Source organism: Gracilinanus agilis, chromosome 6, assembly GCF_016433145.1.
Source record: "Gracilinanus agilis isolate LMUSP501 chromosome 6, AgileGrace, whole genome shotgun sequence".
NCBI lineage: Eukaryota > Metazoa > Chordata > Mammalia > Didelphimorphia > Didelphidae > Gracilinanus > Gracilinanus agilis.
The window spans coordinates 109,300,415-109,325,210 of NC_058135.1; the positions used below are offsets into that span (position 1 = coordinate 109,300,415).

Below are 24,796 nucleotides of genomic sequence, written 5' to 3' on the forward strand. Positions count from 1 at the left end.
TTTCTTTTTGTTTTGCATTATTATTCAGTTTTATTATCTTTATTATTATTTATTTATTAATTTATTTCATTATTACATCTTTAGCTACCATGTGCCCAAAGTTCTGGATGAACACAAAATCTCTAACCCGGGACAGTTTATATCATTGAACTCATTCTTGGTGACTTCATCAACTTAAATGGGTTTAATTATTAGGTATCTTGATGATTCCAGGATCTCTATGTCCAACTCTATCTTAATTTTAAGTTGTCAGTCAATTAATAAATATTTATTATCATAGTTATTATTCGCTAAGAATATTGTAGATAGGGTGACAACTCTATATAGTCAGGGGGACCTGAATTCAAAACCAACCTCAGACACTAGCTGTGTGAGCCTGGGCAAGTCACTTAACCCTGTTTGCCTTAGTTTCCTCATCTTTAAAATGAGTTAGAAATGGAAATGGTAAACTACTTCAGGATCTGGGTCAAGAAAATCCCATGACTGAAATCATGACTGAAAATGACTAAATAGCAGTAAAGATACAAAGAAGGGGGGGGGGAATAAGAAGCTTTCAGTATAATAAGGGAGAGAAAGCATGAAAATAAACATGTCAAAACAAAATATATACAGGATAAATTGGAGGTAGTCTTAGAGGGAAAAGGAAAACTGAAAAATGCTTTCTTGCAAAAAAAAAAAGTGGGACATTAGCTGAAATGTTAAGAAATCCAGGGAAGTGAGGAGGCAGAGATGAGGAGGGAAAAGCATTTTAGGAATAAGGAACAACCAGTGAGTCATTGCTAATATTATCACCAACTACTTACTTGACATTTCCAAATGTATATCCCATAGATATCTCATACTCAATATGTCAAAAACTGAATTAATTTTCTTCTAGCCCAAACCTACTCCTTTTCTGAACTAATGTATTTTTCTGTCAAAGACACCATCATCCTTCTGCTTCCTCAGGGCTAGTCTGAGACTTAGGTCTAACTCCTTTCTTACCCCCATCAGTCATATCCAATCAGTTGTCAAATCTTGCTATTTCTATCTCTCTAACATGTCTTGTGTTTCTCTCCACTCACACCTGCACCACACTCGGTTAAGTCCTTATTATTTCTCTTTGTTAAAGGGGTTTTCTTAATTGCTCCTTCTGTCTCCTTAAGATATATGTTTGGGTGTATGTTATTTATTGATATAAAATATATGATATTAAGAAGAGAGCAGGATTTCTAAGTAGATCAGAACTGACAGGAGTCACTGAGGTAGAACTGAAGATTCCATTATGTAAGAAATAATTAGGTATTAATTAGTTAATTAGATTAATTACAGAAATGGGTTCAGCTTGGAGGAGAGGTTTCCAGCTTAGGTAAAGAGTTTGAGGTTACCTTAAGGGAGAGAAGAATGTTCAAGGGGGTTCCTTAAGAAGAATTCCCAGAAACCTCTAGGAAAGGACAGTTGGAAAATGGATCATTCTCTGGAGCTTATTTGCTGGGCTCAACTCAACTCAAACTCTTTCCCTAAACCAGAAACCTCTTCTCCAAGCAGAACCCATTTCTTTAATTAATCTAATTAACTAATTAATAACTAATTTATTCTTATAGTTACCAGGGAGACTAGGACTGTGGAGAGGAAGTAGCTGGCCCTCTGACAGGAAATGAGGGGGGCAGTTGGTCAGTGAGGAGAGAAAGGAAGCAGCTGCTGACAGTTGAGGGTCTTCTGCCTCTGGGATCTCTAGAGAGCAGGAGGTCTGCCTCTGAGGCAAGGATCTGCTGTCAGTTGGCTACTGACATTTTGGGCTGCTATAGATAACTGATTGAAGGAGTATCTATTAGTTTAGGGAGTTAGGTAGTTAGTGAATCATTTTTAGATAGAGTAGGTTAGATAGGCCTGGCATGCCAGACAGAAGAACCTGTCCTGAGAAGACAGAGATAATTTTAGGAAATTTTAGGTAGTAGGAATTTTAGGTTTATTTATAGGGTATAAGAATCATAATTTCTCCTCTTTTCTATATACCTATTCTTCTTTTTTAAATTAAACAAAGTTTCTATTAAACTGTTCTCACTTTGTCAAACTCCTTAATTTAACCCATTAAATCTCTTATATTATTCCTTGAGCCTTCTAATGGTTTTCCTTGCCTTGCCACTCCTTTTTTCCAATAAATTCTTTATAAAGCTGCCAAAGTGATTTTCACAAGGCATAATTGTAATAATGTTGCTTCTCTACTCAATAAAATCTACTTAGTTTTACATTAACTATAAGATCAAATACAAACTACTTGATTTGGCAAAAAAACAACAATATCAACAACAACCTCTTGACAGCTTTTCATCCTTATTCCTCCATTTTACATATACTATGGTCCTATTAAATAACTTGTCTTGTTGATAAATGAAGCTTTCTCTACTAGTGCCCACCATCACCACCTTCTATCCTGTATTTAATGAACCTTATTTATTTTGTCTTTCCCCTAAATATATCTATTCAGTATAGACTTATAGATATTTATGTTTTCTCCCATCTAGTATCAAAATTCTTTAATACTTGTGATTTATTTATCTACTGTCCTTACATTTCCTAGCACCTGCAACAGGGATTAGCACATTAGAGATGTACCATAATTGTCTGATAGATTTATTGGTTGATTGTGATTTCTGTTAAATTTTCAAGATTGCCTATCTAGTGGTATCAATTAAATCACCAGAAATGTGTTGTGATCCTCCTGTATTTTTTTTGGTACATAGTCTGTGCTATGTTGGAGAAAAATACCAAATTTCTATTATTTAAAACAGTTAACAAGAGAGATTCAGACTGGCATTGCAAACTGGCATTTGAGATATGTCCGCCATATCATATGTGTCATTGACAGAAGAGACTGGATATGAAACTAAGACCTGGCTTTGAATTCTAGTTTTGGTTGGTATGTGTTAACATGGGCAAAGGAATCATTTCAATATGCCTTGGTTTCTTTTAAAAAAGATAATATATCATTATTGTTTTTCTTTTTACCTATAACATTCTGCCTATCCTGACCTAGTAAGCCTTTTGGCATAATAGAAAATGAAAAATAAAATAATAAAAATTATAGTTTACTAAAATTCATAAATGTATCAACTGAATTTCACAGTATATGAAATATTCAGCATGCTTTGCCCCTTCCACTTCCTCAAAACAAGGAGAAAGGTGTTTTTGTTTTTTTCCTCACTGTCCCCAGAAGTCAATTGTGGCCATTATAATTTCATAGTATTAGAGTTTTTCATAGTTATTTGACCATTTTATCATCATAGTTATGATGGAGTTTTCTTGGACCTAATTTCTCCGATATGCATCAGTTTATATGTCTTTTTATACTTGTTTGTATTATGTATGTATGTATGTATCTATCTATATATCCATCTTTCTATCAAGCTGTTATTTTTATAGTACAGTAATGTTTTATCTCTTTTAAGTGGTAGAATTTGTTTAGTCTCTTCCCAATCTAAGAAGATCTACTTTGTTTATAAATCTTTGCTACCACAAAAAAATAATTCCACCAATATTTTAGAGTATCTCAAAACTTTCTTTTTTTTGTTTGTAACCTCTTTGGGGTTCATTGTGCCTCAGTTTCTACATGTTCAATCTAAAATAACAACAAGGTAGCAACAATTTCTATCTACCATTACATTATATTCGGAAGGCACTTCCTAATTGAAAGGACTTCCATGTCCACTGGTGGTTCATCATCCATATTATTACCCCTATTTTCCCCAAGATTCAGCCCTAAACTATCTTATTTTCTCTTAATATTTTCTTGGTAATCTTATCAGATCTTCAGGGTTTAAATATGTTTAGGCCTAGTTTTTCCCTTTATCATGTTACCAGTTGTTATAGGACCTTATGGGAGCTATTTTAAATTGAACATATGTAAACATGGTCTTATTTTTCTTCAATTCCTTTCTTTTTCCAGATGCCTTCAATTCTGTCAGAGGCACCACTATCCTTGCAGTCTCTCAGATTCCTAACTCTGGAATTATCATGGATTCCTCCTTCTCTGTTCTTGCACTTAGCCAAATATTTGCCAAATCTTGTCATTTCTTATTTCACGTCTCATGAATAACACACAGCTACATGTTAGTTAAAGCTTTCATTACTTTTTGCCTAAATTTTTGCAACTATTCTCTATTTGATCTCTCTGCTTCATAGCTCTCATCAATCCAGGCCATCCTAAATACTATTGTCAAAATAGTTTTCCATAAGCACCGATCTGAACATGTGTTTCTCCTATTAAACCATGTTAGGTTCCTTCCTATTTCTTCTGGGATTACATATGTATTCCGCTACTTAATTTTTAAAACCTTCTACTCAGAGATAATCTATCATTCTAGCCTCACTGGGTTTTATTTTCCATTGACCTCGTCTCTGTTCCTTAATCATGACATTTCACATCTATTCACCATGCCTTTACACCGGTCATTTTACCATCTTATTGTTCAGTCATAAGACACAAAAAGTGTCTGACTTTTTGTGACATCATTTGGGATTTTCTTAGCAAAGAATAGTTTACCGTTTCTTTTTCTAGTTTGTTTTGCGGATGAGGAAACTAAGGGTTAAATGACTTGCTAGGGTTACACACCTAGTAAGTATCTGAGGCCAGATTTTTTTAAATTTTTATTTTGAATATTTTCCCCTAGTTACATATTTCATGTTCTTTCCCTCCCCCAAAACCCCCCAAGCCCCTCCCTTTGCCAACATACAATTCCACTGGGTTTTACATGTATCATTGATCAAGACCTAATTCCATATTATTGATAACTGGACTAGAGTTATCATTTAGTGTCTACATCTGCAATAATATCCCCATCAGCCCATGTGTTCAAGAAGTTGTTTTTCTTCTGTGTTTCTTGAGGCCAGATTTTAAAACAGGAAGATAAGTCTTCCTGACCCCAAATGTCATTCCAACAGGATGGGACAGATTCAGTAAGCAGAGAAAGATAGGAGGGATGACGTCCCAGATACTGTACCAAGAGCTGCAAGCAAAGATGCAAAATAGGAAAATACAAGGAGGTAGATAGATAATAAGCATTTGTTCTGCATATATTTCTGGGCACTGTGCTAAGTACTCTCCATACAAATACAAGCAAAAAGGAACATAGTCCCTACCCTCAATGAGCGTATAATATAACAGAGAGGACAACACACGAAAGGTAGGTGGAAAGTAGTGAGAATTTAGGGGGTAAATGTACCCAGTGTATGAGCATGATGCTAAAGTCCAATAAGTCAGGAACAGAACCCCAAAAGGTGAAAGAAGGTGGTTCAGCTTGGATCCCTTCCCCAGATAGAGACCTCAGCAGTAATTCTTCAATGGGACAAGAGGGCCACCTTAGTTGAAAGATGTTCCAGGGTGAAAAGGCTGTAGACCATGATGAATGTTCTAAGGTAAGTAGGCTTAGGGTTGGGATGGAGGCTCAAAGGTGAGATTATAACTGTGACTTTATTTGGAAGTTCTACAATTCAGTTGCACAGATGGAAGCCTAGCTTTGGAGGATGGAAAATCATCTAGCTTTACCAACCAAAATATGGGATGGAGAGAATGCTGCCTGTCTGTGCCTGTCTTTCTGATGCATGTTTGTTTTTGTTATTCATCTTCATCTTTATTCTACTGGATGTCATTTTGCTACTGGATGAGTAGTTGAAATGCCATGTCTGATACTGTGGGTGAGAGGTGGAATGTGGAGGAGAGAAAAATCTCCTTTTCGCTCCTGTCCTCTGTGCTCCCTATGACACTGACTGTGCTGCTCCCTGACGTCTATGTTTCAAACTTGAATTATTCTCAGCTATGGCTGACGTAGTTCTTTTTAAAGGGCACCAGAGACATAGAGCTAATATTATTCCTCCCAGTGGCAAAGCTCTCCTTTTTTATTCAGAATTTTTTCACACTTTATGAAGAGATACACAGTGAATACATGTCCTTCAACTTTGTTAGCATATTAATAAAGTTAAATGCTCCTTTATTATCCACCTGTTACATTCTGTGATTACATGAAATAACTTTGGATGCAATTCCACCTTACAATAGAAATAAGTTCATTTTGTTTCACCTACATAAAAACTTACACTTTTCAGGTAGTGTGCTAAATATATATCTATATATCTCTATATCTCTCTATATAATATATACATATATATTATACATCATTATATATAAAATATATCATTATAATTAACATAAATATAATTAAATGTATATATATATATATTAAATTTCTATCTCCAGGATCAATCATAGTGTCTAGTGAATAGTAGATACTTAGTAAATACTAATTAAGTTTAATCCTAAATTAAAGCATCCTAAATAATAAATATGGATATTATCTGACACTTCCTATTCTGAATTATAATAAATACAAATTGAAGATAATTGAATATTAATATCATTTGAAGATGCTGAGAAGCTGGAGAAAATGTTAATGTATTTTGGTTATTATTGAAGCCTTTTAAGTATAATTTTTAAGTTGATGTGGGTCAAAGTTAATCAGGATTCCAAATTCATGGACTTTTATATTTGGATTGTTTCCCAGTTGTGGAAAGATGCAAAATGTTAAAAAATAACAACAAAATAAATTGTCATATCATAGTCCTGTATCATAACATATTCTATGGCGTTCAATAAATGGAATAGGAAAAAATGATCATGGTAACAATCATTTAAATTTTTGTAGTGTTTTCTGGTTGCATCATTGTTTCACAGCCACATAAATTCCATGAGATAAATGGTAATATCATTTAACTCGTTTTACATTTAAAGAACCTAACTCAGAAAAGTTAAATTTTTCCTGAGTTTCATTCAAGACTTAATTCTACTTCATCTGATTCAAAGGTCAGTGGTTTTCCCTCTAAATTAAATTGTATGGGATGAGTATCTATAGTAACCAAATAACAGCATTTGCTAACTCAAAGTGTGAAATCCATGATACCTAAAACGGTCATCTTTTCAGACTGATAGGTAAAGATCCTATATAAGTAACTTTTCATTTTATTCCATTTATTCATTTGTGATAATATAAGAATGATTTTATTTTAATTTAGAAGGTCTTGATGAATGTCTGAGAATATTAGGACATTTACACTGCTCCTAGGGATTTGTTTACCTTTTTAGAGATTACATACAACGATGGAATTTTCCTCAGAGCAAGATAGTTTTCTCTTCAGTAGTGAGAGGTTGGAATAAAAACATATGCATTATCCAACCTAGAGCAGAGCTGGACACTTAGCAGGAGCTTAATAAATACATGTAGTTGAATTGACTGATTGATCTTTGGGATAATATGCATGACTTCCAATTTTGCCATGCATTCATAAGTGATGACAGCTCTATGGTGGTTAGCCCAGCCAATTAGGCTCAAATCTAATGAGGCTAAAAAAGTTTTAAGTTGCTATATGTAGGCAAAGTCTTATAGATAATCTCTTGAGCTTCTGATAGATATGGCAATGGCACATGAATAATAGAGTAGTTGAAGAGAAAGTGCATTGCAAATGCATTAGACATTATGTGAATATTATATGAATATAACATTAAAACATTATATGAATATAAAGCAAATTAGGTTTTTTTTTTCCCTTTTGGTTTGTTTTTATCCCAAATCTACAGGTTCATCAGTGTACAAAGCTCCTAGCTAACATTTAATCCCTTTAAGGATTGGAAAACACTTTATAAATACTATCTTTTTTGACCATCACAATTACCTTGTGATATAGGTTCTATTATTAAACCTATTTTATTGATGGGGAAATAGAAGCATGGGAAGGTTAAGGAACTTGTCCAGTATTTCATAAATAAGTATTTAGGACAGGATTTGAACAGATCTTCCTGATTCCTACTCTGACCCTCTGTGGGCTATGCCACCCAGCTGTCTAGTTGTAGAAAGCTTTTGAGAGTTGAAGTGACTTGTCTAGGATTACATAGCCAGTTAGCGTCAGAGATGTGAATGAAGACCATCTAAGATTCTAAATCTGGCCTTCCCTATTTAATATACCGCATTTCTTTTCTGGGAGCTGGTATAATGATTATCATTTTATATAGACCATGTAGTCCTATATTATTGAAAAATAGGCAGGCATCGATGAAAGAGTAAGGCTTCATATTTAAAGAATCAATCTTCTACATATATAAATATACATTCAGTTTATTTCTTCTAATTACTGGACCAGATTGCTTTCTCCATTGAACTGACCTTCTTTAAAGGAAATAGAAACTGGAAAAACTCACTAAAGAGAAGAGGGATTAAACAATTTTAACCTGTAGCAACAACAACAAAAACCTTTTAATTTGAATTCTGAGCAGTTCAAGGTTTGGATTACCTTTTTTTGTGAGAAATTAGCATTCATTAATTAGATTAACTTCTAACCCTTTAAATTTAGCTTCCTGGCACTTAATGTTTGTAGGTAGACCCTTAGCCTCTGTTTTCTGACCTCAGCAGAGGAAGCCCCAGCCAAAACCTCGATATATCTATTCTCAAAATTCTCTAAATACCGAAAAATGAATATTGAAATTTTATTGAAAAATTATTATAATTAAAGTAACAATCTTCCCTGCTTCAGCAACATATTTAAAGGAGGCCATTCACAATAGAGCTAAGGTCTAAAACAAGCCAAAGAATAAGCAGAAACAAGGACAAGATGCCACCAATGTAGATGATGAGGATGGATTTGATCCTATCATCCTAAAGAATAAAGAAGCTCTGAAGCTGCTAAAGATTCCTGTTAAGGCTGGCTATACTGAGAAGGACGTAAGTGGCATGGCTGTTACTGTCTTGGAATAAGAATCTAGCAAATATGATGACTTGGACTTCAAGACTCCTCATGACCTCAGAAGATAATGCCTCCCCTTACTGAGCTTGGGGACCTCTATAAGACCTTCAACAACAACTGTCACTTGAGAATCCTTTTGATCAGGGTAATTGGGACCTTAGAAGAATTTTTATTGCTTCTATAAGCAGCCATATATGTAGGGGATGAACTCATGATGACCATTCCCAAATCCATTGAAAAAAAAACTGAATAAAAAAGCCTTCAACTATCTCCTGCTCAAAATGAAATGGATTGACTATATGTCCAAATCTACCCAGGCATGTAAACTGGCCCAATCCAATGGGTTGGGAGTAATGGTTTCTCATCATTCTGAAGAGACTGAAGATACCTTCAAAGCAGATCTGGTGGGACTTTGCACTGGACAGATCAGGACTATTGGCCCCTGACCATCTGAGTATCTGGTTAAGTAAAATCAGATCCTTAGAAATGAGGAAGAGCTGGGTGGCAAAGCTAAATCTGCAGAAGGGACTTGAGAAACCGCTAGTTCCAGTAAGCTCAGTGGCCAGGAGGGTCCCAGAGCTAGCAGCACTAGTCATCTACATAGAGATGCACTCCTGTTCTAAGGATGGGCAGCTCCAAGCACCAGACCAGTTTTTGTTGTTATTGTTTATGTGCTTTGGCAGTGACCTCTGATGCTCCACCTTTCTGTGATGTTTTCAATGCTTTGTTATAATTGTCTTATTACAGACAAACTGACCATCTGTCAGAAGGTACTTTCTTATGACTGGGTTAAAATGACCTTCTCTCACTGCCATAAACATATATTGATGTGTGAAGCCATATATTTGTGATATAGTCCCTGATAAGCCCACAGGCCAGGTTAATGTGAGGATTTCTAGAGCTACCTTTCTAAGTCTCATCTCACTGTCTCCAATAGTCAAGAAATAGAGTTGTTTGCTCTGATTTAAGGGTACATTTTTGTATTTTTGATTTTTACTACATTCTTTTAGTAAATATTCATTTTAAAAGCTAATCAATTTTAATTGGTTAATTCATATTGATAAATTGATGAGGTAAAGATAATTGAAATATAACTAGCAATGGCAAATGATACTGAGGCAATAATCACTAATTATTATTATTATACATATTATAATTCTCTAATTATTATTAGAGGGCTCCTACTGCCCTTTAGAGGTATCCATAAAATTTTGCCAAATGGACCTAACCCAATAAGGTATGTCTTAATTGTGAATGAATTACAGAGTATCACTATATATATGCATATATATATATACATATGTATGAATATACAAAATTAATAAAAGGTAGTATGGGAAAAGGTGATCACATAAACTTTTAATCTGTTTCCCTAAATTTACAAAACCACTCTGAGGGGAAGGTACTAGGACCAGTGTTTTTAAATATTTTTTCCTACCTGCAAAAGCTTTGGGAATCCACTTTATGACATTGTCCAATCCTCCATTCTCTTAATAATTACTAACTCAGTGTTTACCCTTTGGATAAACACAACCATCCAGAGATCTGCCCCAGGCTTACAAAGACTATGGAACTATTCTCAGACTCAGAAATTACATAAACATATCAATCTTCCTTTACTAGTGGAATTCATTCCTTCATTGCTATACCCTTATTCCTCTCTTCCTAGTGTTCACCATGTACACTGCCTTGTACTTCTCAATTGTTGACACTGATTTCTTAGTGGAAGGCTGGAAGTCCACCCAACCCCACTTAAACACAGAAAAATTGGACTTCGCTGAATTAATCAATCAAAAGAGGAAACTATTGCTTTCATTTTCAGTGTAAAGGTAATGTCTTCTAGACAAGAAAATGGAAACTAGAAGTTCAGCAGCAGTCAAGTATGAAAGTCTATAAGTTTCTTGCTTGTTTGAAAAGCAAGATATCTTTTTCTTATCTCTTCAAGTTGGTATCTACAAATAACTCATAACTTTAGGATCATAGAGATCTCTTCAGATAATTTTATCAGACTTTCTCTTGGACCTTGCTCCAAAATGCTACCTTCCTTCTCTTATCTTTTTTTATCAGCATTTAATGGAATATTTCCTTAAACGTTTAACCTATTAAGAAAATACAAACTAGGCATTTCTGGATAAGGTGTTAAAATGAATTGATTATAAAAATAGACTAGTTTATCTGAATTTGAAAACTTCATAATTTTCAAATAAAAATCAAGATATTATCATAAAAATATATTTCATAAAAGTGTATGATGAATTATTTAATGTTGAAAAAACAGAAATTTTAATGCTTTTAATCTTAATGTTCATTGACAATTCAAACTTTATTTGTCCATTTTAAAATTATAGCCTCTAAGTACAAATGATTTTATTAATATTCTCTCACCTACTAATAAAAGGGTTTGAACTAAATTTACATTTAAATTATCATTATAATAATTGTAGTGACAGTTATCTGGATTCTTAAAGTCAATATATGTTAATGAACATCCAAAAATCATAGGATGTTGAGGGTTTTTCAGAAAAAGGTAGGTTGATATATAAACATACTAATAATACTGTCAGTGTATTATGCATATATTATTAATGTAAATCAACAACTTAAAAGTCAATTGTACATTGATAAGAATTATTCAGCTGGGCAGTTCTTGCCATTAGGGTTATTTATAAACAATTGTTGAATTCTCAGCATCTAGAAGAAAGAAATGAAGAAGGCCCAATACTGATATCTAAATAATAAAATTTTATTTTAATTGACAAGTAATTTCAAGTATAAGTTATTTAGAACTCAATCAGAATCTGTCTTTATAGTGTTAAGATTGATTTCTGCATCAGAAACCAGAAGAGAAAATATCTATTAATTACAAATAATAATTTTCATTTTGTGACATTTTAGGCACATATTTTTTATACAAATTCCTCTTTCAGCCTAAACATCATAAGTTTCTGGAAAAGGAGACTATATTGGAATTAATTTTAATTTGGGCTTCATGACATATAAGTGTGTTTGTGTATATAAATATATAGTGTATGTGACTAGTGATATAACATTCCAAAATAGACACATACATATAATGTGTGTATTTAAACATATAGAAACTTGGGTTAGAAAAATATTTTATATTTTCATGTTTAACTAATTAGGATTACATTAATTTTATGCAATATAACTTTTATTTATTAAAAAACTTTTGTATTAGAAATATAAAATTGAAGAAGCCCTATATGGAGACAAAGTACAGTTATATTTCACAATTGTGCTTGTATTTTTGTAATGCTCAAATGCTAGTTTTCCAGTTAATATATCAATGCTTTCTTGTAAATCTATGAGATTAGCCATTCTGTGATATACCGAAGAATCTATTGTCTCCAATGTCAAACAAGTTTGAAATTTATCCTCTTTGGGCTTTGCCTGTACAACTGTTTTATCAGAGGGCCTAAATCAAAATAAAGAATATTTTCATTTCAATTAATAAAGTTGTATTTCCTAAAACTTCTTAATTCTTTTGCATGGCAATTCCTTGGGGCACTGTCTAGTTTTGCTTTCAGTGGGCTAAGCCCTCCTGACCCCTGAGGACTACTACTCAAGTTCTCCAATGAGGTTGCTGCTGCAAATAATTCAGAGGTTTCTATTCTAGAAGCAAAATATCTAATAATTCATTCTGATTTAAACCTGGAACTGGACATAATTATAGCAAATAATGAAGAATCTCTACATGGTTCCCTGCCACCCCTTAAATCCAGAGTATTAGAAAGGTTTTTCCATTCTGTGAAGCATATGCTTTCAGTGATAGAAGTCTCTTGCCTTTATCTCATCAACACAGGGGAGAAACAAATTGCATTTACTTATTTCATGATGAGAGGCTTTCAATTTGAGTTGATCCAAAAACATCATCTAAATTCTCTTTTCAATATCTGTCAAACAATTCAGAAGTTGTACCACATACCTGCAATACTCTTCTCTTTTTTGAAAGGCATTTCCAGTGGTGCTGACTGGCCTTGCTCACAACCTTTCTCCAATGACTCTTTTACACTTGGGTACCATCAAGCTCAAGTTTTCCTTCTCCATCAGGCTTTGAAGTTCTGGCCACTTCCTCTCTTTTCCTTGTGGTTTTGACAGATTCTATTTAATTGAGGGGAAAGAACAATGGCCTGAAGCCATTCTTTTTCACTTCCTTGGAGTTTGCAGGAGATGGTCCAGATGCACAGATTTCCTTGAACATACCTGTCCCATTTGGATTTCAAGATTCAAAACTGATTTGAAGTCCTTCACATGCAAGGCAACATGAGGGCTTCCTCCATAGTGCTCTCTCTTCAGCTGTGCCAACTCAGTAATGCATCCTGATTAATACCAGCTGAATCCTAGACATCTCAGCAAGACTTGGCCCTCGCTTAGGTTGTTGGAGCACCCCGTTATGCAGTCGACACAAGCCGCTCTCAGAGTTCTTTGTCTCCGGTTTCAGAGTCCCCTGGTTCTAGCTTCGGGAGGCCGCCAATCTAAAAACTCTCCAGGATACTCTGTGGAGGACAGATTAGCTGGATGGACAACGTTATCCCTGGGAAATCTCTTCCAGAAATCTGGGAGAAAACTTCAAACTCTCTAGGCTCTTGCTGCTGCAAAACCGTCAAATTAGGTGAGCAGAAGAAGAAAGAAGTGGTGAAGAAGGGAGAAAATAGGTGGAAGAAGAAGAGGTGGAAATGAAGAATGGTTGTTGGAGGCGGAGGTAGAGGCAGAAAGAGGAAACACCTGGCGGTGTTGTTGATGGTGGTAGGGGACATGAAGAAGAAAGAGGAACAGGTTCGAGGAAATAAAAAAAAAAAGACTGTCTCAATCCAAATGCCTAGGGCAAGGGGCAGATGATGCCTCAGATCTTTGATAGCCAAGATGAGGAAATATTAGCCTCCCTGAAAGCCTGTCTCCAGGCAACGGGCTACTGGCTTCATTCTTATCTCGTGACCGTTTTCCCAACTACCTACAGGATTTTTTCCTCCTGGAATATCCTGCTACTTTCAAAATTCATAATGTATCCTAAACCAGGGGAATCATCTTTTCTCATGAACCTACTACAATTTAGGAATTATTTTTGTTTTCCTCAGGGGTACTGCCATTACTCTGAATCCCAAGAAAAGGAAATTATCCCAAGCTGTGGCACAGTCTGAGTATTTTATTTTAAACGGTTCTTTGAGGTGCCCAACAGTCAGAGAGAGGGGCTACTGGCAGAGATTGAACGTCTAGGATGAGAAAACCACTGGGAAGGAAACCCAGACTGAGGAAACTTTTGTGGCTACGTGGAAAACAGTCCAATGAATCTACCACTTTAGGAAAGTAGAAAGTTTGCCCATGTTCTTGCTGGTTTGGAGGACATGGAGACCCCTAAGAGAAGATCCAACGAACTCTGAAGCAAGAGGATTTCAAGACTCACACAGGAGGTAGGGAACACAAGGCAAGTATATCTGATATTCTGGGTGAAATTTACAGATCCTGGGGGAGAGAGAAATTAAAGGTTAGACTGTACAGGGCATTAAATACTGGGTGAAATAGTCTATATTTGATAGTCCAGGTACAGGGGAAGATCTAATGATTGATGAAGCAAAATGATCCGTCATTTCTATGAAATCCAGTTTTCTCCATCATTCTCTTCCCAAACATTTAGAAGTTTGCTATCTTACTGATGATGTGATAAATGAAAATCAGTGTTTTTAGTGCAATGAAAGGGAGGAGAAATTTCCTGAAGTGAATTTCATCCTTGAAATGAGTGAAAAATAGATATAAGATACCTGAAAATATTTACAGCAGATCTTTTTGTGGTGGCAAAGAACTGGAAACTGGAGGGATGTACATCAGAGGGTAATGGCTGAGAAGTTGTGTCTTATGAATGTAATGGAATACTTTTTTGCCACAAGAAATGATAAAGACAATTCCAGAAAAACCTTAAGAGGTGTATGAAGCCTGGCAAAATGAAGTGAGCAAAACTAGGAAAAGATTATACATAGTAGTGACAATAGTCTACTATGATCGATTGTTAATGACAACTTTTATCAGAAATGTGAGAATCCAGGACAACTCCAAGGGTTTCATGAAGAATAAGGCTAATTGCTGCTATAGATGGTACTGACAGAATCTGAATGCAGTGAAGCATTTTTCACTTTATTTCCTACATGAAAATTTTCTCCTGCAAGTGATTTGTGTTTTTTTTTTCATAGCATGATAAACGTGGAAATATGTTGTGTCATAACACAGGCACAACCTATATCATAATATCTTCCATCTTGGGGAGAGAAGAAGGGGTGGGAAGAAGGAAAAGAACATGGATCACAAGATATCAGAAAATGATCATGAAAAATTTTATCAACATGTAATCTTGAAAAAAATTAAAAATGATAAAAGAAAGTAGGTCTATGGAAATGATTCTAATTTTCCTCTACCTGTATTATCTAGGTTTTCATTATCTCCTGATTTAAAACAAAAAAAGAAAAAAAAACTGTTACTAGTCTATTATTGCATGAGGAACTTCTGGTATCCCATATAAGCTGGGAAACTGCCTATTCTGTTTTCAGATGTGATTGGATGAAGTTCTGACCTGTGGAAACCTATTGTTAATGATAGTGTTAGGGACCCTTATATCCTTTGGCTCCTCAAATCCCATTTCTAAAACCCCAAGAAAAATTATTTAAGGTTCACTTAAATCTAATATCTAGATTTTTCCAAAGGAAGACACCAAAAGAGATGTTCAATATGCTCTCTCTGTCTGTAGAGACACATACACACATATATGTACAGAAATATTTTGAAATTGGATCTGAGACTAGTAATTTGTTCCTATAATATTATTCATAGAGCTGGAAGTGACTTCAAACCTTGTGGTCCAACTTCCTAGCTTTTCAGATTGAAACATCATTTTGGAAGTTTAAAAGATTGGTCAACATCCGCTTGTTCTGTATTCTTGTTTCCTGAATATTAGGAAAAGTTCAAATACTGAAAAAGCCAAAGCAGCTCTGCCTTATACTAGCAATCATTTGGACCAGATCACCATGATACTGGGGTAGAAAAGAGATCATATGTCTTTACATCTCTCTGAAGCCACACAATACCACCAGGAAGTGGTGTCTTGTATTACCTGCCTCAGCACCTCAATTAAATGCCATAGGAAAGAAGAATAGCCAAAGAGATGGCAATGCCATACCAAAGCAGCAAATCCTTTTCATTTCTACCAGGAACAATCTAAGTATGCTCTTTTGGGATGGCACAAGCTACATTGTAAAACTCACTGCCAATTAATGTATTGATGCAGAATTCTGTGCTGTGATGGCATGAAATGTTAAAATTACAGAAGAATTTGAAGGGAACTTTTTGTTAAATAATTAAAATAAAATAATCAGTTATGATGCTACTTTGATAATAATTCTTATAGATTGTACTTTAAGTTTTGTGTGCTTTGTTTTCTTTTCCTTTTTATATATCAAATCTTTATTACAACCCTCACTATTCTGCAACCCTCCAATATCTCCACATGTAGTAATTTCTTGTTCCACAGACACAACACATCAGGAAAATCACTGTCACTTGAATAAGTCTATCATTCCCTTCCCCTCTGGTACTACACAACATTCCTTTTTTTTCTTTTTTTACCAGCCCTGTCCAGGAAGACATTTTGATATGCCCCATGTCATGAAAGAAGGTATATATTGCAAATACGAGAAAACATCATGAATGAAACAAAATGAAAAAAGGTTTGCTTCTATTTCCCTTGAGATTCAGAAAGGTCCTTCCATGGCTGAAGACAGCATTTATCATCGTGAGTTGGTGCCTTCGGGTTGTCTTGGATCCTTGTTTTGCTGATAATAATTAAGTCCTTCATGAAATGTCTGTTGCTGTATGCAATATTCTCCTGGATCTTTCACTTTCTATCAGTTCATAGATGTCATTCCAGGTTTTTCTGAGTTTCATGAGTTGGGAGTCCTTGATGCTGGTTTGCCCAGTGTGGGGGGGATCACAGCTTACTTATAGAGTGGGGAGCCTGGTCTGCTTGTTTGCCCTGGGGATGGGACCTGAGCTGTTGGCTTGCCCATTAGTGGTGGGACAGTGCTTGCTGGTACCTTATGCAGTGTTGAAGCCCTGATGCTATAGGGTGGGTGGGTGGGTGGCAGGAAATTTAGCTACTGGCTTGCACAACAGGGGACTTCCCTGCTGGCTTGTACAATTGGGAAAGAGCTTACTGGTGGTCGGCATTGGAGGGGTTCCCTGGTATTGGTCCCTGTTGAGGTCACCCCACTGACCTTTACTCAGGCAAAGCCTGCTCCTGCCTTGGGCTGGCTTGAAGCCTCTCTGCTGTGCAGGCAGGGCCTTACTCTTCCCTAGATGGAGTGCAACCCACCATTGCTGAAGCTATCTGCTCAGGACTAAGCATTCCTCTAAGTCGAAGGAGACAGACCATTTCTTGTTTCTCCTCCATGCTTTTTTGGCTTGAAAAAGTGCTTCACTTCTCCAAAATTGATTGAGTGATTGTTTTAACATGGTTTGGAGGGGAATTGGGGAGAGATCAGGCTAGTTCCATCATCATTCTACCATATGAGTTTTGCAAGTGACAATTTTTTAATAAATATGACTTTTATTAATAACAGCTATCTTATTGGAGAGGAAAAATAAAGTAAGCATCAAGAGGAGATAAGGGGAAAGCTTTGGTATAATACATACACCTAAAAAAGCAAACACACACACACATACACATACACAAAAAGAAACTTAAGGGGCAACTGGGTAGCTCAGTGGATTGAGAGTTAGGCCTAGAGACGGGAGGTCCTAATGTTCAAATCTGGCCTCAGACACTTCCCAGCTGTGTGACCCTGGGCAAGTCACTTGACCCCCATTGCCCACCCTTACCACTCTTCTGCCTTGGAGCCAATACACAGAAGTTAAGGGCTTAAAAAAAATAAAAATAAATAAAAAAGAAACTTAAATGTTTATATTGAAATTGTTATTTTGAAAAATTCAATCTCTAATTTTCAAATTAACACATTAATTCTTTCTTTTACCTGAACTAGAATGGTTGTTTGATCTTATGGATTTGATTTGTGATTTGACTATTCCAAGAGTGATCAATTTAGTAACTTGCACATATCATTTTATGGTTTTGAGCACATTTTACATATGTGATATCAACTCTGAGGAGAGTTACAAGATTTATTTTATTAAAATTAATTTCATATTTTCCACTTAAATGTAGAAACAATATTTGACAATTATTTTCTGACATTTTACAATTCAAATTCTCTTCCTCCTTCCCTTCCCTTGTCCCCAAGGTAGTAAAGTTTGATACAGGATGTACCAATGCTTTCATGTAATATATATTTGCATATTCCCCATGTTGTGACTGCAAACACAATAAATATACAAAAAAAATAGATGAAGGAAATAAAGTAAAAGCAAGTTTGCTTTGTTCTGCAATCATACTCTAACACTTCCTTCTTTGTCCATGGATAACTTTTTTTTTGGTTGTTTTCCATGTTATATGTCAAATATATATATATATATATACATATATATATATTTAATATTGGTGATCTATGTTTTCTTTCTCCTTCTCAATCCTCCTTCCTCCCAAGAAGGTAGGCAATATGTTTCCATGTTTGACATGTTAAAGATGACACAAATTCTCTGGTCCATAATTCTGAGCTGAAAAACTGACTATATTCATGGGTAAATAGAATCAGTTATCCCATCACACCTAGTCTGTGGTGAAAGACATTTTGTGGATATCCACAGTTATATTTATAGGCTTTTGACAGTTGATACAAATCATTGATTAACTAAACCCTCATACTCAAAGTAGGTTTTATCTCATAGTTGATAAATTCTAGTACAAGTTCCATGCTTACATGATACATTATCTTTCCCTCCCTTCTTCTCTCCCTGCTCCCAGACCAATCTAACTGGATTATACAAATGTTATAACTTGATACCTATTTTGGTATTATTCCTTTTTATAATATAATAAAGCAATCTTTTGAAACCAAAACCCCAAATTGTGTTGCCCATATAAACAAGTGATGCCATATGTTTTTTCTTTTGTGTTTCTACTCCCACAGTTCTTTCTCAATATGGATAGTGTTCTTTCTCAAAAGTCCCTTGGGATTATCCTGGATCATTGTATTGCTTTTAGTAGCAGAGTCCATTACTTTGGATTGTTCCACAATGTTTCACTTTCTGTGTACAGTGTTCTCCTGGTTCTGCTCATTTTACTCTGTTCAGTTCCTGGAGGTTCTTCCAGTTTATATAGAAATCCCCCAGTTTATCATTCTTTAAAGTAACAACAGTATTCCATCATTATCATATACCACAATTTGTTTAGCCATTCCCTAATTGAGGGACACCCCTTCATTTTCCAGTTTTTTGCCACCACAAAGAATACAGTTATAAATATTTTATACAACCATTTTTAAATTATTTCTTTGTGGTACAAACTCAGTAGTGATATTGCTGGTTCAAAGGGCATGCATTCTTTTATAGCCTTTGGGCATAATTCCAAATTGTTTCCAGAATGGTTGGATCAATTCACAACTCCCATCAGCAATGTATTAGTGTCCCAATTTTGCCACAACCCCTCAAACATTTATTATTTTTCTTTACTGTCATATTGGCCTGTCTGCTAAGTTTGAGGTGGTACCTTGGAGTATAACAGAAGCTCTTAAGCTAACTCTCTCCTTGTTTATCACACTTAACAACTGGGACTAGCCTTTCTAACATTTTAGTAACATGCTTTTAGAAAGATTATATCAGATGAATGTTTTATACTAAATGATATAAAATGAAATTAATTGAAATAAATGCAAATTAAACACCTCAAAAGTTTATGGGGGAGATAAAGTAAAGAATTTGTACTCCATCTGTTCCTTCTATACTAATGGAAATATAAATAGATAGACATACACATATATGTATATATTTTTTGTCATGGGTCTCTCAGAGTTGTGCTGGATTTTTGCGTAGTTAAAAAGTTAAATCCTTTACAATTCATCACCATACATTATTCTTGTTACTGTGTACTATGCTTTGTTGGTTCTTCTCACTTCATTTTGTTTTTTTCCGGGTTTTTTTATGTGATCATCTTTTTTGTCATTTCTTATGACATAATGCTATTCAATTGAAAGTATATATCACAGCTTGTTCAGTCATTTCCCAACTGATGGACATCCCTTCAGTTTTCAGTTCTTTGCCACCTCAAAAAGAGCTGCTATATATATTTGTACATGTATGTTCTTTCCCCCTATCTTGAATCACTTTGGGATACAGACCTAGTAGTGATCTTGCTGCATCAAAGGGTATGAACAGTTTGTTGGCCCATTGGTGCTAGGTGATATCTGAACAGAGGTGATGTTGATGTATTAAGAATAGATCCTAGAAGGTGGTTAGATAGCTCAGTGGACTGAGATTCTGGCCTAGAGATGGGAGAGGTTGGGTTCAAATTTACCTCTGACACTTCCTAGCTGTATGGTCCTGGGCAAGTTACTTAACCCTCACTGCCTACCCCTTACCACTCTTTTGTCTTGGAAACCTACTGATTCTTCTGAAAATGGCCAACATTATTAGAGCAGAATCCTTTACCATGGGCAGGGTAGTAAAGAGGGAAGACATGAGTTGAATTCACTAGCCAGTGAAGAACTTGCACATTTATGGCAGGGAAAATTTCAAATTCAAGAAAAATGTGCATTTAAAAAAATACTAGTGGATTAACAGAGTACATCCTCAAGTTGGACTTTCTTCAACTGTGATATTAACAATTGACTGAGGATTAAGGGAAGGTTGTAAAGCTTCTGAGTAAAGTTAAAATTTGAGGCCAACAAAGCAGAGAGAAGAACATTACCTTGCAGACTAAACTAAGATTTTAATTCAGAATTTTAAAATTTCAAAAAGTTTCCAATTTAAAAGGTCACCCAAGCCATGACAGACATAGAGGCACCAACATCATTTGTCTTGATTGAGACATCAAACTTTAATAATGGAAATGGACATGGCTTCTCAAGGATTTCTTTTTCTGTCAGGAGTCACAAGAATAGGTGGTAATAGATATTAGGAAAGAATCAGTCTGAGGGTAAAATTGTCAGCAAGACAAAAAATGGTAGAAAATTCCAAAAGCTTAAAAATTTTTAGTCATCAGAGAAGAAAAAAGTTTAAGAAAAAATATAAAATCATCACACAGATTCTCTTCTTGAGAGGAGAAAAGATTAGGAGGATCAGTTTCTTACACATAGAGCAGGGAATGAAGCTGTGTTTCTGAAAGTTAAATGGAGCATTAATGTGGACTAACAAAAACTGAATTTGTTATATTAAGAGTAAAAAGGGAGATACGAATAAGGTCTTGTTTAATCTCAAGAAGAAATTAGAGAAAGGCAGAGGAATGACAGAATGTGGCAGTCTGACTCAGATTTGACTTAGACTTTTATGAGAAAATGAGTCGGGGAGACTTATTTTGGGATTCCCAAAGAGTAAAAACCCTTAAACTTAGCCATGGACAGGCAAATGTTGGTAAGAGCTGGATGTCTGGAGGTAGTATATACTGATAAGTGGTTTGACAGCCTCAGCTGAGATTTGATATTCATGCCTGGAAAGAAGATTTTAAAAATATTTCAAAATCCTCAGGATTTAGTCTCAAATATCAGTCTTGTTGGTAAATGTAGAGTATCTTGAGACTCAATAATAATGTAGATAGACACTACAGATTTCTTTCTATTTCTGTGTAAGTGCTAGAATTCAGGTTTGCCTTAATTTTAGACCAAACAAGTGTGAGTAAAATAGGAAGTAGATGAGGTAAGAGAGACAGTAAGTACAGGAATCAGCTTTAAAACAAAATAGTATTATAGCCAATAAATAGGACAAAAGTGAAAAAAGAGAATTTAATAAATTTGGTGACTCATAAATGTCTTAAATAAAATAATTTCACAATTATAATTATATGCTTAACATTGACCAAATTTAAGATCATTTAAGAACATGAGAGTATCGAAATTTTATGACTAAACAACAATACACAAATATCTGTAATTCTCTAAAACCTGATAGAGACATTTTGCAAATACTGACTTATGATTTTTATGTTGGGGGGGGGAAAAGAAAATGCAGATCAAAAGTACAGGTGCATACATAAGTGGCAGATTTTGACAGAAGTAGAACCTTTTGGAGGAAAACACTTAGATTAAGGCTCTCCTTCAACTTTATCCCTTTTTATTTTCAGGGACTATTTAGAGAATTGTGTTTCTTTGCCTTAGACTTATAAAAGGGCTCTTCTGTGAATATGGGTTCTGTCATTTCACATATAAGAAAGATTTAATGAGAGAATAGAGTTTTAGGACTTGTGGGGTATGGCATTTCAGATAATTGTGCGCAGAAGCTTGCTTAGAGCTCTCCTTCCTGCCATACTTGTTTTAGTGAAGTTTTGGCTGATACAGTTGTTTCTTTGCATGTAATGTGATTGCAATCCTCTTAGTTCAGTAGCATCAGTTTCTTTATTGCTATTCCAACTCAATAAGACTTATTTATAAGTTAATATACAATGTATTTACAACAGTATTGAATCAGAAAGCTAATCACTTTTAAAATTTTTGAAGGTTATTTTTCTTTGCCTAATAAAAAGCCTGTGTCAACTGTGTCAACAATTTTTCTTCTGTACTTACCCAAAAAAGTAAACTGTAAATTGTCTGCCAAGACTCCAAGGTTAGCCAATTGAAAATGTTTCTTTGGATCAAATGCACAGTTTTGAAAGCTTCTCTCAAAGGCAAATTACTTCTGGAGCTTATGAATGAATAACAATCAAAATACTTATATATAGCCTGGTAAACTGGCCTCCCACCAAGAAAAACCAACACTTTATTTTAATATAAATTTCTCTCAGCAATGTTATTCCTCTCTATTTTGTAGACAAGTTTCTGTCAGGGCTGAAGTAGCCTTGAATCCTCTGAAAAAGAATTAAAGAAAGCACTTATAGCCACAGATTAGCCTAGATTCTTCTAAATGCACATTGAAATATTTCTACCAATACAGGTGTCTAACTTTTATGAAAAGGTTGGTTTTTTTTCAATTCCTATTGGACAAAGGATCACCAACACGTGTTTGACTTAATAAAAGTTTTTTTTAATCTGATTGGCCAGAGGAATCCCAAAACACGTCTGACTTTGGAAAGGATTAAAACTCACCAATACAGGTGTCTAACAAGAAAATTATTGAGAAAAAGATAGATAAGAGAAAAATCAGAAAACAATTACATGATTTAACACAGAAAGGTCCATGAAAGAAAGGATCAACACTTAAGAAACAAGGATTAATTGGGCTTGAGAAGGATGGAATTTTTTTGGTAAAGAGGAGTCAGGATCCAGAGTCCTTCAAAAAGAAGAATTCTTAGGCATCCCAGAGAAAGCTTTCTTGAGGGGTTCAGGGGTCTAGAGCCTTTTCTTCAAGTGATATCCAGTTACCAAAGGAAAGAAATAAAAAGAACTGGGCCTAAATTCCAGGTCAGATATCTGACTTTTATTTTGTGGGCACAAAATCCACAAGCCAGAAATCTCAGACAACAGATCTCTGTTGTGTATTTTGTGCCCACAAAATAAAAGCCAGGTCTTTGACTTGGAATTTTGGCTCAATTTGAAAACTTCTTTTACTATCCCTTGTCTCTGAATTATTATTTTCCATTTTCCCAACAGATTTTGACAAGTGGCGAGTTCTTTTTCTAAAAAAATTTAGATCTTTTGATTTACCAAACACTAAGTTATCATGATTGTTTATTAGTAGGTATTATATACCTAATATATTCCATTGATCCACCATCATTCTATTTCTTGGCCAGTACTAGATTATTTTGATGATTACTGCTTTGCAATATAATTTGAGAGCTCATGTTGCTGGTCTAGTACCCTTCATTTCCTTGATATTCTTGATATTTGTTCTTCTAGATGAATTTGGTTATTTTTTCTAGACCTATAAAATAATTTTGGGGCAGTTTAATTGGTGTGGTGCTGAATAGAGAGATTTAGATGAAAGTTATTTTTATTATGTTTTCTTGGCCAACTTAGGAACATTTGCTATTTTTCTCATTTTTTAGATCTGACATTTTTGTGGAAAAAGTGTTTTGTGATTGAGTCTGTACAATTGCAACATTTGTCTTGGCAGGTAGACTTCTAAATACTTTTTGTTGTCAATTCTAATTTAAATAGAATTTCTTTTTCTATCTCATGCAGATAGGCTTTGTTTGTAAAATACAGAAATGCTAATGATTTATGTGGGTTTATCTTATATCCTACAACTCTGAAAAAGTTGTTAATTATTTTAGCTAACTTTTTAGTTGCTTCTCTAGGATTCCCTAAATATACCATCATAATATGTGCAAAACAATGACAGCTCTTACTGGAAAAGCTTCTAGTTTGTCCCTATTGCAATTAATGGTTGATGATGTGTTTTAGATAGGAAATGTTTATCATTTGGAGGAAAGCTCCTTTGATGGTCTTGAATGCTAGTGTTTTTAATAAGAATGGTTGTTGTCATAATTTGCCAAAAGTATTTTTCTTTATCTGTTGAAATTATATGATTTCACTTGGTTTTGTTTATTGATTTGGGCAATTATACTGATAGTATCCTGTTATGGTAGAAATTATAGAAATATAAATGAATTTAAATATAGAAATAAAAGTGATGTAAGAGGAAATGGGCCAATTGAAAAAGTTTCTATGATTTATTCTTTGACCCATTTATTCTTTACATTTTAATTTCTAAGTAATTTTAAAATCTCTTTTTATGGCCCTTTTTTTAAAATGTAGTTTCCATTGCATTACGATCTAGAAAAGATGCACTTAAGTTTTCTGCTCTTCTGCATTTGTTTGTGAGGTTTTTAAGCCCTGATACATGATCAATTTTTGTGTAGGTGCCATTAAAGTGCTGTGGAGAGGCTGAAAATTGTTTTCTATTCCCATTCAATTATCTCAGAGATTTATCATATCTAACTTTTCAAAATTCTATTCACCTCTTTAATTCCTTTCTTGTTTTTTTT

General features: G+C 34.7%; 1 pseudogene; it reads left to right on the forward strand.

Annotated features, from left to right (window-relative positions):
* Positions 1–4,958: 4,958 nt before the first annotated feature.
* LOC123252324 lies at positions 4,959–9,299 on the forward strand (annotated as a pseudogene).
* The last annotated feature ends 15,497 nt before the right edge of the window (positions 9,300–24,796 follow it).